This window comes from Schistocerca cancellata, chromosome 8 (assembly GCF_023864275.1).
Source record: "Schistocerca cancellata isolate TAMUIC-IGC-003103 chromosome 8, iqSchCanc2.1, whole genome shotgun sequence".
In the NCBI taxonomy this organism is placed as follows: domain Eukaryota; kingdom Metazoa; phylum Arthropoda; class Insecta; order Orthoptera; family Acrididae; genus Schistocerca; species Schistocerca cancellata.
The window spans coordinates 473724318-473739959 of record NC_064633.1 but is presented as its reverse complement, the minus strand read 5'-3'; the positions used below and the strand labels follow the sequence as shown (position 1 = coordinate 473739959).

General features: G+C 45.8%; 2 non-coding genes across 2 annotated transcripts; both read left to right on the top strand.

Moving 5' to 3' along the window:
* Nucleotides 1-402: 402 nt before the first annotated feature.
* Nucleotides 403-477, top strand: Trnas-uga (transfer RNA serine (anticodon UGA)). Its single transcript has one exon. It is a non-coding gene; the product is annotated as a tRNA-Ser (tRNA).
* Nucleotides 478-2208: 1731 nt separating this feature from the next.
* Nucleotides 2209-2283, top strand: Trnas-uga (transfer RNA serine (anticodon UGA)). The gene has a single exon. It is a non-coding gene; the product is annotated as a tRNA-Ser (tRNA).
* The last annotated feature ends 13359 nt before the right edge of the window (nucleotides 2284-15642 follow it).

Below are 15642 nucleotides of genomic sequence, written 5' to 3'. Positions count from 1 at the left end.
GTGCTAGTTCTGCAAGGTTTGCAGGAGAGCTTCTGTAAAGTTTGGAAGGTAGGAGACGAGGTACTGGCAGAAGTAAAGCTGTGGGTACCGGGCGTGAGTCGTGCTTCGGTAGCTCAGTTGGTAGAGCACTTGCCCGCGAAAGGCAAAGGTCCCGAGTTCGAGTCTCGGTCGGGCACACAGTTTTAATCTGCCAGGAAGTTTCATATCAGCGCACACTCCGCTGCAGAGTGAAAATCTCATTCTGGAAACATCCCCCAGGCTGTGGCTAAGCCATGTCTCCGCAATATCCTTTCTTTCAGGAGTGCTAGTTCTGCAAGGTTTGCAGGAGAGCTTCTGTAAAGTTTGGAAGGTAGGAGACGAGGTACTGGCAGAAGTAAAGCTGTGGGTACCGGGCGTGAGTCGTGCTTCGGTAGCTCAGTTGGTAGAGCACTTGCCCGTGAAAGGCAAAGGTCCCGAGTTCGAGTCTCGGTCGGGCACACAGTTTTAATCTGCCAGGAAGTTTCATATCAGCGCACACTCCGCTGCAGAGTGAAAATCTCATTCTGGAAACATCCCCCAGGCTGTGGCTAAGCCATGTCTCCGCAATATCCTTTCTTTCAGGAGTGCTAGTTCTGCAAGGTTTGCAGGAGAGCTTCTGTAAAGTTTGGAAGGTAGGAGACGAGGTACTGGCAGAAGTAAAGCTGTGGGTACCGGGCGTGAGTCGTGCTTCGGTAGCTCAGTTGGTAGAGCACTTGCCCGCGAAAGGCAAAGGTCCCGAGTTCGAGTCTCGGTCGGGCACACAGTTTTAATCTGCCAGGAAGTTTCATATCAGCGCACACTCCGCTGCAGAGTGAAAATCTCATTCTGGAAACATCCCCCAGGCTGTGGCTAAGCCATGTCTCCGCAATATCCTTTCTTTCAGGAGTGCTAGTTCTGCAAGGTTTGCAGGAGAGCTTCTGTAAAGTTTGGAAGGTAGGAGACGAGGTACTGGCAGAAGTAAAGCTGTGGGTACCGGGCGTGAGTCGTGCTTCGGTAGCTCAGTTGGTAGAGCACTTGCCCGCGAAAGGCAAAGGTCCCGAGTTCGAGTCTCGGTCGGGCACACAGTTTTAATCTGCCAGGAAGTTTCATATCAGCGCACACTCCGCTGCAGAGTGAAAATCTCATTCTGGAAACATCCCCCAGGCTGTGGCTAAGCCATGTCTCCGCAATATCCTTTCTTTCAGGAGTGCTAGTTCTGCAAGGTTTGCAGGAGAGCTTCTGTAAAGTTTGGAAGGTAGGAGACGAGGTACTGGCAGAAGTAAAGCTGTGGGTACCGGGCGTGAGTCGTGCTTCGGTAGCTCAGTTGGTAGAGCACTTGCCCGCGAAAGGCAAAGGTCCCGAGTTCGAGTCTCGGTCGGGCACACAGTTTTAATCTGCCAGGAAGTTTCATATCAGCGCACACTCCGCTGCAGAGTGAAAATCTCATTCTGGAAACATCCCCCAGGCTGTGGCTAAGCCATGTCTCCGCAATATCCTTTCTTTCAGGAGTGCTAGTTCTGCAAGGTTTGCAGGAGAGCTTCTGTAAAGTTTGGAAGGTAGGAGACGAGGTACTGGCAGAAGTAAAGCTGTGGGTACCGGGCGTGAGTCGTGCTTCGGTAGCTCAGTTGGTAGAGCACTTGCCCGCGAAAGGCAAAGGTCCCGAGTTCGAGTCTCGGTCGGGCACACAGTTTTAATCTGCCAGGAAGTTTCATATCAGCGCACACTCCGCTGCAGAGTGAAAATCTCATTCTGGAAACATCCCCCAGGCTGTGGCTAAGCCATGTCTCCGCAATATCCTTTCTTTCAGGAGTGCTAGTTCTGCAAGGTTTGCAGGAGAGCTTCTGTAAAGTTTGGAAGGTAGGAGACGAGGTACTGGCAGAAGTAAAGCTGTGGGTACCGGGCGTGAGTCGTGCTTCGGTAGCTCAGTTGGTAGAGCACTTGCCCGCGAAAGGCAAAGGTCCCGAGTTCGAGTCTCGGTCGGGCACACAGTTTTAATCTGCCAGGAAGTTTCATATCAGCGCACACTCCGCTGCAGAGTGAAAATCTCATTCTGGAAACATCCCCCAGGCTGTGGCTAAGCCATGTCTCCGCAATATCCTTTCTTTCAGGAGTGCTAGTTCTGCAAGGTTTGCAGGAGAGCTTCTGTAAAGTTTGGAAAGTAGGAGACGAGGTACTGGCAGAAGTAAAGCTGTGGGTACCGGGCGTGAGTCGTGCTTCGGTAGCTCAGTTGGTAGAGCACTTGCCCGTGAAAGGCAAAGGTCCCGAGTTCGAGTCTCGGTCGGGCACACAGTTTTAATCTGCCAGGAAGTTTCATATCAGCGCACACTCCGCTGCAGAGTGAAAATCTCATTCTGGAAACATCCCCCAGGCTGTGGCTAAGCCATGTCTCCGCAATATCCTTTCTTTCAGGAGTGCTAGTTCTGCAAGGTTTGCAGGAGAGCTTCTGTAAAGTTTGGAAGGTAGGAGACGAGGTACTGGCAGAAGTAAAGCTGTGGGTACCGGGCGTGAGTCGTGCTTCGGTAGCTCAGTTGGTAGAGCACTTGCCCGCGAAAGGCAAAGGTCCCGAGTTCGAGTCTCGGTCGGGCACACAGTTTTAATCTGCCAGGAAGTTTCATATCAGCGCACACTCCGCTGCAGAGTGAAAATCTCATTCTGGAAACATCCCCCAGGCTGTGGCTAAGCCATGTCTCCGCAATATCCTTTCTTTCAGGAGTGCTAGTTCTGCAAGGTTTGCAGGAGAGCTTCTGTAAAGTTTGGAAGGTAGGAGACGAGGTACTGGCAGAAGTAAAGCTGTGGGTACCGGGCGTGAGTCGTGCTTCGGTAGCTCAGTTGGTAGAGCACTTGCCCGCGAAAGGCAAAGGTCCCGAGTTCGAGTCTCGGTCGGGCACACAGTTTTAATCTGCCAGGAAGTTTCATATCAGCGCACACTCCGCTGCAGAGTGAAAATCTCATTCTGGAAACATCCCCCAGGCTGTGGCTAAGCCATGTCTCCGCAATATCCTTTCTTTCAGGAGTGCTAGTTCTGCAAGGTTTGCAGGAGAGCTTCTGTAAAGTTTGGAAGGTAGGAGACGAGGTACTGGCAGAAGTAAAGCTGTGGGTACCGGGCGTGAGTCGTGCTTCGGTAGCTCAGTTGGTAGAGCACTTGCCCGCGAAAGGCAAAGGTCCCGAGTTCGAGTCTCGGTCGGGCACACAGTTTTAATCTGCCAGGAAGTTTCATATCAGCGCACACTCCGCTGCAGAGTGAAAATCTCATTCTGGAAACATCCCCCAGGCTGTGGCTAAGCCATGTCTCCGCAATATCCTTTCTTTCAGGAGTGCTAGTTCTGCAAGGTTTGCAGGAGAGCTTCTGTAAAGTTTGGAAGGTAGGAGACGAGGTACTGGCAGAAGTAAAGCTGTGGGTACCGGGCGTGAGTCGTGCTTCGGTAGCTCAGTTGGTAGAGCACTTGCCCGCGAAAGGCAAAGGTCCCGAGTTCGAGTCTCGGTCGGGCACACAGTTTTAATCTGCCAGGAAGTTTCATATCAGCGCACACTCCGCTGCAGAGTGAAAATCTCATTCTGGAAACATCCCCCAGGCTGTGGCTAAGCCATGTCTCCGCAATATCCTTTCTTTCAGGAGTGCTAGTTCTGCAAGGTTTGCAGGAGAGCTTCTGTAAAGTTTGGAAGGTAGGAGACGAGGTACTGGCAGAAGTAAAGCTGTGGGTACCGGGCGTGAGTCGTGCTTCGGTAGCTCAGTTGGTAGAGCACTTGCCCGCGAAAGGCAAAGGTCCCGAGTTCGAGTCTCGGTCGGGCACACAGTTTTAATCTGCCAGGAAGTTTCATATCAGCGCACACTCCGCTGCAGAGTGAAAATCTCATTCTGGAAACATCCCCCAGGCTGTGGCTAAGCCATGTCTCCGCAATATCCTTTCTTTCAGGAGTGCTAGTTCTGCAAGGTTTGCAGGAGAGCTTCTGTAAAGTTTGGAAGGTAGGAGACGAGGTACTGGCAGAAGTAAAGCTGTGGGTACCGGGCGTGAGTCGTGCTTCGGTAGCTCAGTTGGTAGAGCACTTGCCCGCGAAAGGCAAAGGTCCCGAGTTCGAGTCTCGGTCGGGCACACAGTTTTAATCTGCCAGGAAGTTTCATATCAGCGCACACTCCGCTGCAGAGTGAAAATCTCATTCTGGAAACATCCCCCAGGCTGTGGCTAAGCCATGTCTCCGCAATATCCTTTCTTTCAGGAGTGCTAGTTCTGCAAGGTTTGCAGGAGAGCTTCTGTAAAGTTTGGAAGGTAGGAGACGAGGTACTGGCAGAAGTAAAGCTGTGGGTACCGGGCGTGAGTCGTGCTTCGGTAGCTCAGTTGGTAGAGCACTTGCCCGCGAAAGGCAAAGGTCCCGAGTTCGAGTCTCGGTCGGGCACACAGTTTTAATCTGCCAGGAAGTTTCATATCAGCGCACACTCCACTGCAGAGTGAAAATCTCATTCTGGAAACATCCCCCAGGCTGTGGCTAAGCCATGTCTCCGCAATATCCTTTCTTTCAGGAGTGCTAGTTCTGCAAGGTTTGCAGGAGAGCTTCTGTAAAGTTTGGAAGGTAGGAGACGAGGTACTGGCAGAAGTAAAGCTGTGGGTACCGGGCGTGAGTCGTGCTTCGGTAGCTCAGTTGGTAGAGCACTTGCCCGCGAAAGGCAAAGGTCCCGAGTTCGAGTCTCGGTCGGGCACACAGTTTTAATCTGCCAGGAAGTTTCATATCAGCGCACACTCCGCTGCAGAGTGAAAATCTCATTCTGGAAACATCCCCCAGGCTGTGGCTAAGCCATGTCTCCGCAATATCCTTTCTTTCAGGAGTGCTAGTTCTGCAAGGTTTGCAGGAGAGCTTCTGTAAAGTTTGGAAGGTAGGAGACGAGGTACTGGCAGAAGTAAAGCTGTGGGTACCGGGCGTGAGTCGTGCTTCGGTAGCTCAGTTGGTAGAGCACTTGCCCGCGAAAGGCAAAGGTCCCGAGTTCGAATGTTATTGAGTCTTAAGTGTTGGGCCTTCAGCCGATTTTGAATTTAAGTTGTTTGCTCTTAAACTGTTAGGTTGTTTGGACCTGCAGCCTAATTAAGGAACTGTTTTAAGATAAGGCTTGCCTTTTAAATTTCTGATTTTGGTTGAGCTTTAAGTTGTTGATTTTCAGCCGATTTTAAATTGGTCTTGCCCTTAAGGCATGAGATTGGAAGGCGCACTCAGCCGCTAATTAAGTTCCAAAACTGAAGCTGCGTTTTCTTTTTAAATTTTCTTGACTCTTTTAATGTTTGATCAAGTAAAAGGTATGTTAGAGTGTAGCTGACAGTCGCTTACTTTGGCCCCTTTCCACAACTTAAACTACCTGTCCTGTCCTGCGGGTTTAGCAGGGCGTCTCTCGGCTATTTCGTCAATGTTATTACATTAAATGTGCTAGGGAGTTTAATGAAAGAAAAATGACTTTTGTAAACGTTACGCTAAAACTAATTACCTTGACAGTTACTCAAACTTAATCGTGAAAGTACAGTAGTTTCGTTATCAGGAGACCTGAAAATACAACGGCGTAATTGTTTATTGCGTGGGATTAGCCGAGCGGTCTACGGCGCTGCAGTCATGGACTGTGCGGCTGATCCCGGCGGAGGTTCGAGTCCTCCATCGGGCATGGGTGTGTGTGTTTGTCCTTAGGATAATTTAGGTTAGGGACTGATGACCTTAGCAGTTAAGTCATATAAGATTTCACACACATTTTTTTTGTAATTGTTTATTCTCTGCTCGACAACCGTGGCCTCCATCGCAAATGTGTGTCTGTCAAAGATTTGACTACATGTTGTTACAAAAACACCCTTTTCACTTTTTTTTTTTTTGTAGGACTAATAGTTTGCGCGTAGCGAAATAGAGAATGTGAAAATCTCCCTTGTGTTTCTTGAATGTCAGATATAACCGTGCGGGTTGCAACGACGTCGGTAGGGGCAGCTAATTCACCCTGTATATTTACACGTATATTACAAAGTATTTTATAATCTGGGCTATTCAAAGGCATGATATGAAGAAGAATTCCGCTAACAGCTGGTAAAATTTTTGTTCTAATGACATGCATGCGGTTTCGCAGTCTAAAGCGGCATTAACAGGTGCGACCTACATGGTAGAGAGTAATATACAGTGTTCAACCTTGTGGATATTGAAATTTATAAAAATAATACCTAAAATGTACTCACAACGTCAAAAGGACATTGCTATATCCATCGATCCTAGTCAAGATACTCGTACCATATTCAGTGAATGTTGTTACATTACAATGGTGAACGAAGGATGAGAAAGACTGATCCATTAATATCGTAAAATTTCTGGTGAGTGGATCATGTAGTTATAGAGCAATGTTTTAAAATTTGTCTGCATCTAAAGAAAGGAAAAATGTATTGAGAGTGTGTACCATGCCATTCTGTCTCATTTTGATTGTTTATACGGTTGATTCAGTCCGGAACCGCGCGACTGCTACGGTCGCAGGATCGAATCCTGCCTCGTGCATGGATGTGTGTGATGTCCTCAGGTTAGTTAGGTTTAAGTAGTTCTAAGTTCTAGGGGACTGATGACCTCAGATGTTAAGTCCCATAGTGCTCAGAGCCATTTGAAACATTTTTTTTATACGGTTGAGCATTAGTACATAAAGAAATTCAGTATTAGCGTCGCTTGTAAAGGGAGCGACCCAGCGTTCCTGATCATGAGTACATGACATCACATCGTTCCATATCAAGGCCCCGAGGAAGACAGGCCGATTCGCGTACATCACAGCGCTTGACATTGCAGGCCCTACGAGTGTCAGTAGCCCTCTCCGGCGAGGAGCGCTTAGCTATTTCAGACGAGTTTAATAATCCTTCGGCTGCGCGTTTAAATGCGTGCAAACTCTCGATAGCACACGACAAAGTTAAAGCTTTTAGTGGGTATCTTTTCGATTACCTACATAGCGATTTCCCGTGGGCTCTGCATCTAGCCAAGCGTTCGCGAAGTGTGGCGGGCAAGCCGACTAGTGTGACGTCACAAATTCGTTGCACGGCCCGCATTTCTCGTGGGTTGCGATTCCACAGATAGTTTCCGTTCCGTCAGCCTGTTAGTTCGTCTTAGCCGCTTCTACTCTTCCCGACACTGTGTTGCCCCGCCGTCACGCCCGTAAGAATGTGCCACCCTATACCATTCCACACAGTAACTTTTCTTCTTTTAGATGCAGGCATATTTTAAAATATGGCTCTATAACTTCTTGATCCAACCACCAGCAATTTTGACAATATTAATGGATCACGTCATTCTCACTACTCGTTCTCATTGCAATATAGATAATATTCAGTGAATAACACAGGGTGCTTAAATCCGGACAAATAAAAACTTTTTTTTAAAAAAGCACATTCCTTTACAAGCGACGCTATGTACTGAATTTCATTACGTACTAACACTCAACCGTATAAACAATCAAAATTAGCCAGAATGACATGGTACACACTCAATACATTTTTTCTTCCTTTAGATGCAGACAAATTTTAAAACATTGCTCTATAACTACATGATCCACTCACCAGAAATTTTACGATATTAATGGATCACGTCTTTCTCATCCTTCGTTCACCATTGTAATGTAGACGGCATTAGGGTGTCTCGTCTGATTGATAAATGTTTCGACTACGCTCCAAACATAGTAGTCGAAGGGGCTCAAATCCGGGCTAGTCGGGGGCCAGAACTCCTTTGACCAGAACATGTCGACGTTATCCGAAAGCCAGCTTTGGGCTAAACGGTTCGTATGAGATCTTCCTCTGCCGTCCGGCGCATTGCTCACTTCCTGACATTCAGTACTGACGCCAATTTCTTCAGCGATTGCTCCTGATCCTCCTAAATGAGCGACTGAGCCTTTTTGATGACTGCCGCAGTTCGCGACACGTGTCACGCAGGGTTAGCGGAACCTGCCCCAGACTTCTCCGAAGCCTTTTACTTGGCCATTATGTCGTAAAAAGTTGATCTCAGGTACCAGAACAATCGAACTATTTCAGTAGACGGACGCCGAGAGCAAAACCTTTCGATAATCGTGGCTCTTTCGTTGTACGTCGCACTTGTCTGTAACATCTCGGCAATTTTGAGGTTCTGACTAAGATATCTATGGCTTTTAACAACGCCAATCGCGACCTCCCATGGAACTGAGATATGGCGGTATGGCGGGATATTCAAACTGAAATTTTTCCGGATTTAAGCACCGCAACCTGTACATCTTGACTCGGACCGGTGGATACTCGTATGTTCTTTTAACGTTGTGAGCACAGTTTAGATACTACTTTGATAAATTTCAGTCCCCAACAAATTGAATACTTTACTATGCACGTTGCACCTTATGATACTGGTTTAGGCAGCATAACCAATTACTTTTGAATAAAACAACAATTTTACCAGATGTTAGTGGAGTTCTTCTTAACATCTGTAGTGGTCAATCCAAGGATTGGCAACAGCTACAATGGCAGCTTGTCTCCATTCTGTGCGTCTTTCAGCTTTTCTTTTCATTTCTTTATAGGTGTTACATCCCACATCTTTCACGATTTGATCCATGTACCTCAGCCATGGTCTTCGTCTTGGTCTTTTTCCCTCGACATATCCCTCTATGATTGTGTTCAGGAGTCCTTTATGTCTTAATAGATGACCTGTAAATTGCACTCTTCTTTTAACAACGAAACTCCAGAAGCTTCTGCTCTTTCCAGAACCACTTCGTTCGTGACCTTGTCGATACATTTTATTTTGAGCATGCGTCTATAGCACCACATTTCAAAAGAATTTAGCTTCTGGTCTTCCTCTGTCCCGAGAGTCCATGTTTCACACCCATAGCATGCCACACTCCACACATATGATTTCAAAAATCTTTTCATGGTTTCAAGGCTAATGCTCTTAGATGTTAAGATGTTTCTTCTGGTTAAAAGCAGCCTTTGCTTGAACAATTCTACTTCTCACTTCTGCCTTGCTCCTTCCATCCCTGGTAATATTACTGCCCAGATAAGTAAATTTATCAACTTGTTCAAGCAGTTCATTGCCTACATGAACTTGGACTTTCACTTGATATTTTTTGTCGCATGCCATTACATTTGTTTTTGCTTTATTAATTCTCATACTACATTCTTCCCCCATAACTTTATCCATTTTATTCAGTAGGACTACAAGAACTTCTTCACTTTTAGCTGTTGTTGTTGTTGTGGTCTTCAGTCCTGAGACTGGTTTGATGCAGCTCTCCATGCTACTCTATCCTGTGCAAGCTCCTTCATCTCCCAGTACCTACTGCAACCTACATTCTTCTGAATCTGCTTAATTTATTCATCTCTTGGTCTTCCTCTACGGTCTTTACCCTCCAAACTGCCCTTCAATGCTAAATTTCTAAATTTCTGATCCGTTGATGCCTCAGAACATGTCCTACCAACCGATCCCATCTTCTAGTCAAGTTGTGCCACAAACTTCTCCCCAATCCTATTCAATACCTCCTCATTAGTTACGTGATCTACCCACCTAATCTTCAACATTCTTCTGTAGCGCCACATTTCGAAAGCTTCAATGCTCTTCTTGTCAAAACTATTTATGGTCCATGTTTCACTTTCATACATGGCTACACTCCATACAAATACTTTCAGAAACGACTTCCTGTCACTTAAATCTATACTCGATGTTAATAAATTTCTCTTCTTCAGAAACGCTTTCCCTGCCATTGCCAGTCTACATGTTATATCTTCTCTACTTCGACCATCATCAGTTATTTTGCTCCCCAAATAGCAAAACTCCTTTACTACTTTGCCTCATTTCCTAATCTAATTCCCTCAGCATCACCAGACTTAATTCGACTACAGCGCATTATCCTCGTGTTGCTTTTGTTAATGTCCATCTTATATCCTCGTTTCAAGACACTGTCCATTCCGTTCAACTGCTCTTCCAAGTCCTTTGCTGTCTGTGACAGAATTTCAATATCATCGGTGAATCTCAAAGTTTTTATTTCTCCTCCCTGGATTTTAATACCTACTCCAAATTTTTCTTTTGTTTCCTTTACAGCATGCTCAATATACGGATTGAATAGCATCGGGGAGAGGCTAAAACCCTGTCTCACTCCCTTCCCAACCACTGCTTCCCTTTCATGTCCCTCGACTCTTATAAATGCCATCTGGTTTCTGTACAAATTGTAAATAGCCTTTCGCTCCCTGTATTTTACCCCTGCTACCTTTAGAATTTGAAAGAGAGTAGGACAGCTATATCATCGGCATATCTTACCTATTCGTTGGCCATGAATTACTACACCTATCTGAGAACTTTCCCTGATTTTTTTTTCAGCGCTTGTTCAATGTGTAGGTTAAAGACAACAGGGGATAGTGCGCAGCCTTGTCGGACACCTTTCCGTATCTGCATCTCTTCTTAACATAGTTAAACGTATATAGTGTCTCTGTTTGAACATGTATGACTTCACATTCCAAAACATCTTTGGGGTGATGAGCCAAAGCCAACGGCCGGTATCTGCAGATTGAGCGCCCCCCCCCCCCCTCCCCATTACGCCTTCCCCCGCCCCCTAGCTTTCTCCCTCACCTTGGCAAGAGAAGCTGATCGAGATATTACTTCCTCGAATAGTTGTAGCTTGACCACTGGACGTTTGAAGCGGAGTGAAAGCGACAGCGCAACTCTAGCGTAATTGACTCAACAGGCTCGGCTGCCCTGGATCCTACGCCTGCGGTGGCACGGCGGGGGGCCGCGCAGCCCTGCTGGAATTCCAATTACTGCGGCCGGGCCGCGCGCAGAGTTATCGCGCGCAACTATGTCGCCGGCCGGCTGGCAATCACAGGGGCACTAATCAGCCACACCTGGACGGCCTGCCCAGCCTCCATTCCTGCCTGTTTACGCCCGCACTGCTGCCGCTGCCGCTGCTGCCGCGTCGCGTCCGCCCGCTGCCAGTCCTCTTCGTGTCGTCTCTCTTAACAGCACCGTCCGAGACGGCGCCAACTCCGGAGCTGCGCCCAAGGAACGTGGCGTTGAAACGGAACTTGTTGTCCCGTTCCAATGTTTTATTAAATTGCTAGCACGCAGAAATTATTAGCAAGAGTTTCTTCTCTTGCAGTAATACCTCAGCTGGTGTCCAAAAGGAGAGAATGGACTAAACAGTGTTGTTTATTGCATTTTTTTCTGTTGTGTACGTTTCCCATTTTCCTTTCCTTTGTGCGGCCTGGACGGTAAATGTGGTGTCACCGCCAGACACCACACTTGCTAGGTGGTAGCCTTTAAATCGGCCGCGGTCCGTTAGTATACGTCGGAATTAAAGTTAAGTATTCCAGAAGCTACGTACCTTTTTTGCTAGTCTCAATTCCTTGTCCTGTTCTAGACCTCCCGCCAGCCTGCGTGAGCTTAAACGCGTGCTTTCGGCTTCCTTATAGTGGGTTGGCTGTCTTGCCAATCCACAACAGTATAAATGAGTGTGTGAACTAGCAGAAGGCTTTAGGCACAGATTGTAACACTGCATGAATGTTCGTTCTGGGGTAGGGTAGTACCAACCCCCCAAGCGTGAACAAGTTTAGCAGAGACCAAGTTTACAGGTCAGGGCAAATATGAGACAAAGGCGCGCGTATTGGCTCTGTCAGGTTGGCGCGCCACCCCCACCACGTTTGTAAGCGGAACGGTTAGGCGAATTCGGTTAGAGGAGCACTTGTTCCTCGGTCGTGGTGCTGGACAGACATGAAGACGCAGCTCTCGTTTTGGTAATGTTAACATAGGTATTAGATTGTCTGAAATCTGCTCTGCAATGAAGTCCAGATGTTGAAATCAGGTGCGAAATTACCATTGAACCCCATAAGGGAATGGATTTTCTTAATTTACTCGAATTTCAGTAGACCTTGCGTTAGTGCCTTGTTCAGGCAACGCACCATGTGCCCTCAAGCTCACGCTCACGTTATTGCTCTGTGCTTAACGGAAATTCACTCATTCAATGTATTTTAATCTGCTCTTCCATTTACAGTAATATATTGGGGATTTTTATTCATTTTCCATATGTTTCCTTTGTGAACTTGCTTTCGCGCCACGTGGTCGGTTGGAGCAACCGCCGCATTGATAAATTGTAGTTTCGGTCTGAAAATATATTGTACACGATGAATAATCATAAGATAGTGAGCGAGTGTAAAATAGGGAAGGGAAGGAATAATCGTGTGTCCATATTTTTCTGGGTTTCTGTTGGCTACTGAAACTTGGCCATGTTGGTTGAACAGCGTTGAAGTGATGTTTTCTGTGCACCCCCATAACGAGTTGATTTGTTGGCGAGGTTGTGCGTTAAGTAAAATACTCGTCACTTGGAAAAGTATCGGATCTTAATGCCCACTGATTTGATAAAGATTTGCGAAATACTCTTCCACCCTGACCTAGTTTTGCTTGTATTGTCTTTGCGGAACTTGGTCTGAGTAATCTATACTAACTGAAGGTAATAACCGAGGGTTTAGGTATAATTGTGCGGTTGTATAGAATTACATTGAAGCCAGGTCGGCGCTCCTCTGTCCCATTCCATAATTACGTGGCGAAACTGAACCATGTTAACTAGAGACCGGTTTTGATGATGTACATTGCAAGAGAAACACGACTAGTTGTTGAAATACCATCGGTACTGAATAAATATCAATCTCTACCCTCGACTGATTTACTCCTTCCATCATAAAGAATAGGTGGCAGTCAGTACCACAGTAGAATTATGGGTCATGAAAGCCCTGTATAGGTGCCTTCTGTAGTGGTTCAAAAAAATGCGTTATCCGTTGCGTTCAAATTTCTACCGCTTCGTTAAAACCTTCCGCTAAAAATTATTAATGCCCAGCAATAACTCGCAGGGGCCAGTAATTTCGTGGACCACACGAATTTAAGAAACCATTTACTACAGACGGTAGCTTGCAGGAGCGGTAGGACATGTCAAAGCGACGGTAATCTACCTACTTAGGTGGACTTACACCACCACCAGTACTGGAAGGTTACGTTGCAGCGTGACCCGCCAGCGTCTCAGGGCGTTGTGCGCCCTGTTCCATGCCAAACCCAAATATTCAGAAGTAGTATTCCTTACCGATTTCGGTTATTACAGTCATCTGCATAGAAGAAAACTGCATGGCTCAAACAAGATGGTTCAAATGGCTCTAAGCACTATGGGACCTAACGTCTGAGGTCATCAGTCCCCTAGACTTAGAACTACTTAAACCTAACTAATTTAAGGACATCACACACATCCACGCCCGAGGCAGGATTCGAGCCTGCGACCGTAGCAGCTGTGTGGTTCCGGACTGAAGCGCCTAGAACCGCTCGGCCACAGCGGACGGCCTCAAAAACGTTACGGAGTATACACAAGCGTAATGGAAACGGGAAGAATTTAAAAATGTTCTTTTTTTAACACCATAGTAGTTACAGTGCGTGCATCAATGGATTGAACATACATTTTCGTCATTATATGAGCCAACCAAATGTAGCACTTAACATAATTCTCATAACAGTCTTAACACAGTCCACATAACGGCACTGTGCCTTGGCACAATCACAGTAATGCACACTTGATAACTACACACTTGATGATTGATGCAATATAACTGTCAATGATAAATATGCGAACTGATCGTCCAAAAGGTCGAGTTGAAACACATAAAGTACAAATGCGTAAAAAGTTACACAAGTTCTTTCGTCTTGTCAGAGATTACAACAGCAAAATACAGAAATAACGTGGTGTCCTTTCTCTGCACAAAAACATTAATATATAACTGCTGTAATGTGGTAAACCGACTTTAGTGCTGCAGAAATTAAAAAGGTATTTATCTGAACTAAACACAGGGAAACAAGTCAATTTAAAGGGCCGTAATGCACAGAACATTCAGAAATTTATACTATGTGGTAACAGCGTATGAAATTATGTATGTGGGTCGAAAAATGCAATACAAGTATAAGAAGCGTTGAAGTCAGGCGTAGAAACCATTCGACCTGTCCAACCTCAAAACTGTATTAAAGTGACTACTAAAAGTTTTCAAAGTACTATTTGGCCATTGTGGGGACGATTAGCTGACAATTAAGTGCCTGGCAGTGGATTCATCAAACCACAGTCAGGCTGTTTCTCTACCGTTCCACTCTCGCACAGAGCGCGGGAAAAAATGAGGGCTTAAATCTTTTTTTAGGAGCTCTGACTTCTGTTTTTCACGATGATCATTTCTCCCAATGTAGATTGACGGAAACACAATATTTTCACAATCGCAGGAGAAAGTCAGTGATTGAAATTTAAGGAGAAGACCCTGCCGGAACGAAAAAGGCCTTGTTTTAGTGACAGTCCGCTGGAAACGTTTGGAATTCACGTATCATGCCCACGTCACTTTAGCTTGTATTTCGCAATCAAACAAAATGAGCTGCCCTTCCTCGAACTTTCTCGACGTCCTTCGTTAATCCTTTCTCATGGGGATCCCACACGACATGTCAGCGGAAGGAATCACTCATGACTTGTGGAGTGCCGCCAGCCGTCCAGCCAGCCCGCCGAGTGTGCATAGCGAGTACAGTGGTCGAGGAGCTCCTCACAAATAACACATTCCTCTAGTCGGTGCCAAGCTATGATTGAGGCGCTGTTAAGGCCGACGCCACAGGACAGTGGATAACTGAAAACGTATGATTTGGACTGATGAATCATGCTATACCGTGTGGCTGTCCGCTGGAAACGTTTGGAATTGGGGAGTGGCTGTAAAGCTTACCTGCCATCATGTGTTGTGCCAACAGTGAAGTTTAAAGGAGACGGTGTTAGAGTGGGAGCGATTTTCGTGATTAGCGTGTCGTCGCCTCATTATCCTTAAGGGGCTCCGGAAAGGCTCAAAATCATGAAAAGTTCAATTTTTACTTTTTTGCGTTTTCTGAATCTGCGGACTATTACCTTTTAATAGATATATAATTTATTCAATTCCGAAGACTACAACTATTTTTAATTTTTTTTTTTTTGAAATGTGTTCTACATGGGCGTGACCCACTGTGGCGCTGTTAAACTGCTGTCAAATGGTGTTATTATTAACGTCCGTGTTCATCAGGTACATTTTAGTGATGTGAGATAAAGTATGTGTTGTGGCTAACCTGTGATGGTTCAATATATATCGCTGGTGTGATTGTCGATTGTTTCATGTTTATTTACTCTGTCGTTATCTCGAAAATATTCGTAATTAATTCTGTTTCTTGAGTCTCTGTTTTGTTGAAGTATAATAATGAGTAAAAGTAAAGTTATTAGAAATCCTCTGAAGGCTTTTAAGAAAAGGAGAAATGTTGGAAAGCCAAAGGTATGTGTTATTACTGTAAATAACAACATTCTAACATGGTACGAGCGATGCTTGCTTTAGACAAGGAACGCCTTCGGGCTGCAGACAGGGCTGTAGAGAGTCTAGAAATACAAGCAAGAATAAACATGAGGAGGAACAAGAGGAAGCTGGAGGAGGAGTTTGCAGAGGATGAAGATAATCCATCCTGTGGACCTGGAATGCACTAGAAAGTTAATCCAATCTTTGTCGCTCGATTCCCAAAACTTTTTTTTTCTCATACTAATTGCATGTTTTCTAAGGATCTTCCAAACATATTTGTTTCCAACTTTCAGTAAATGTTACACAGTGCCTTCTGCATAATTTAACACAGCCTTTTTCCAAAAAACTGTAT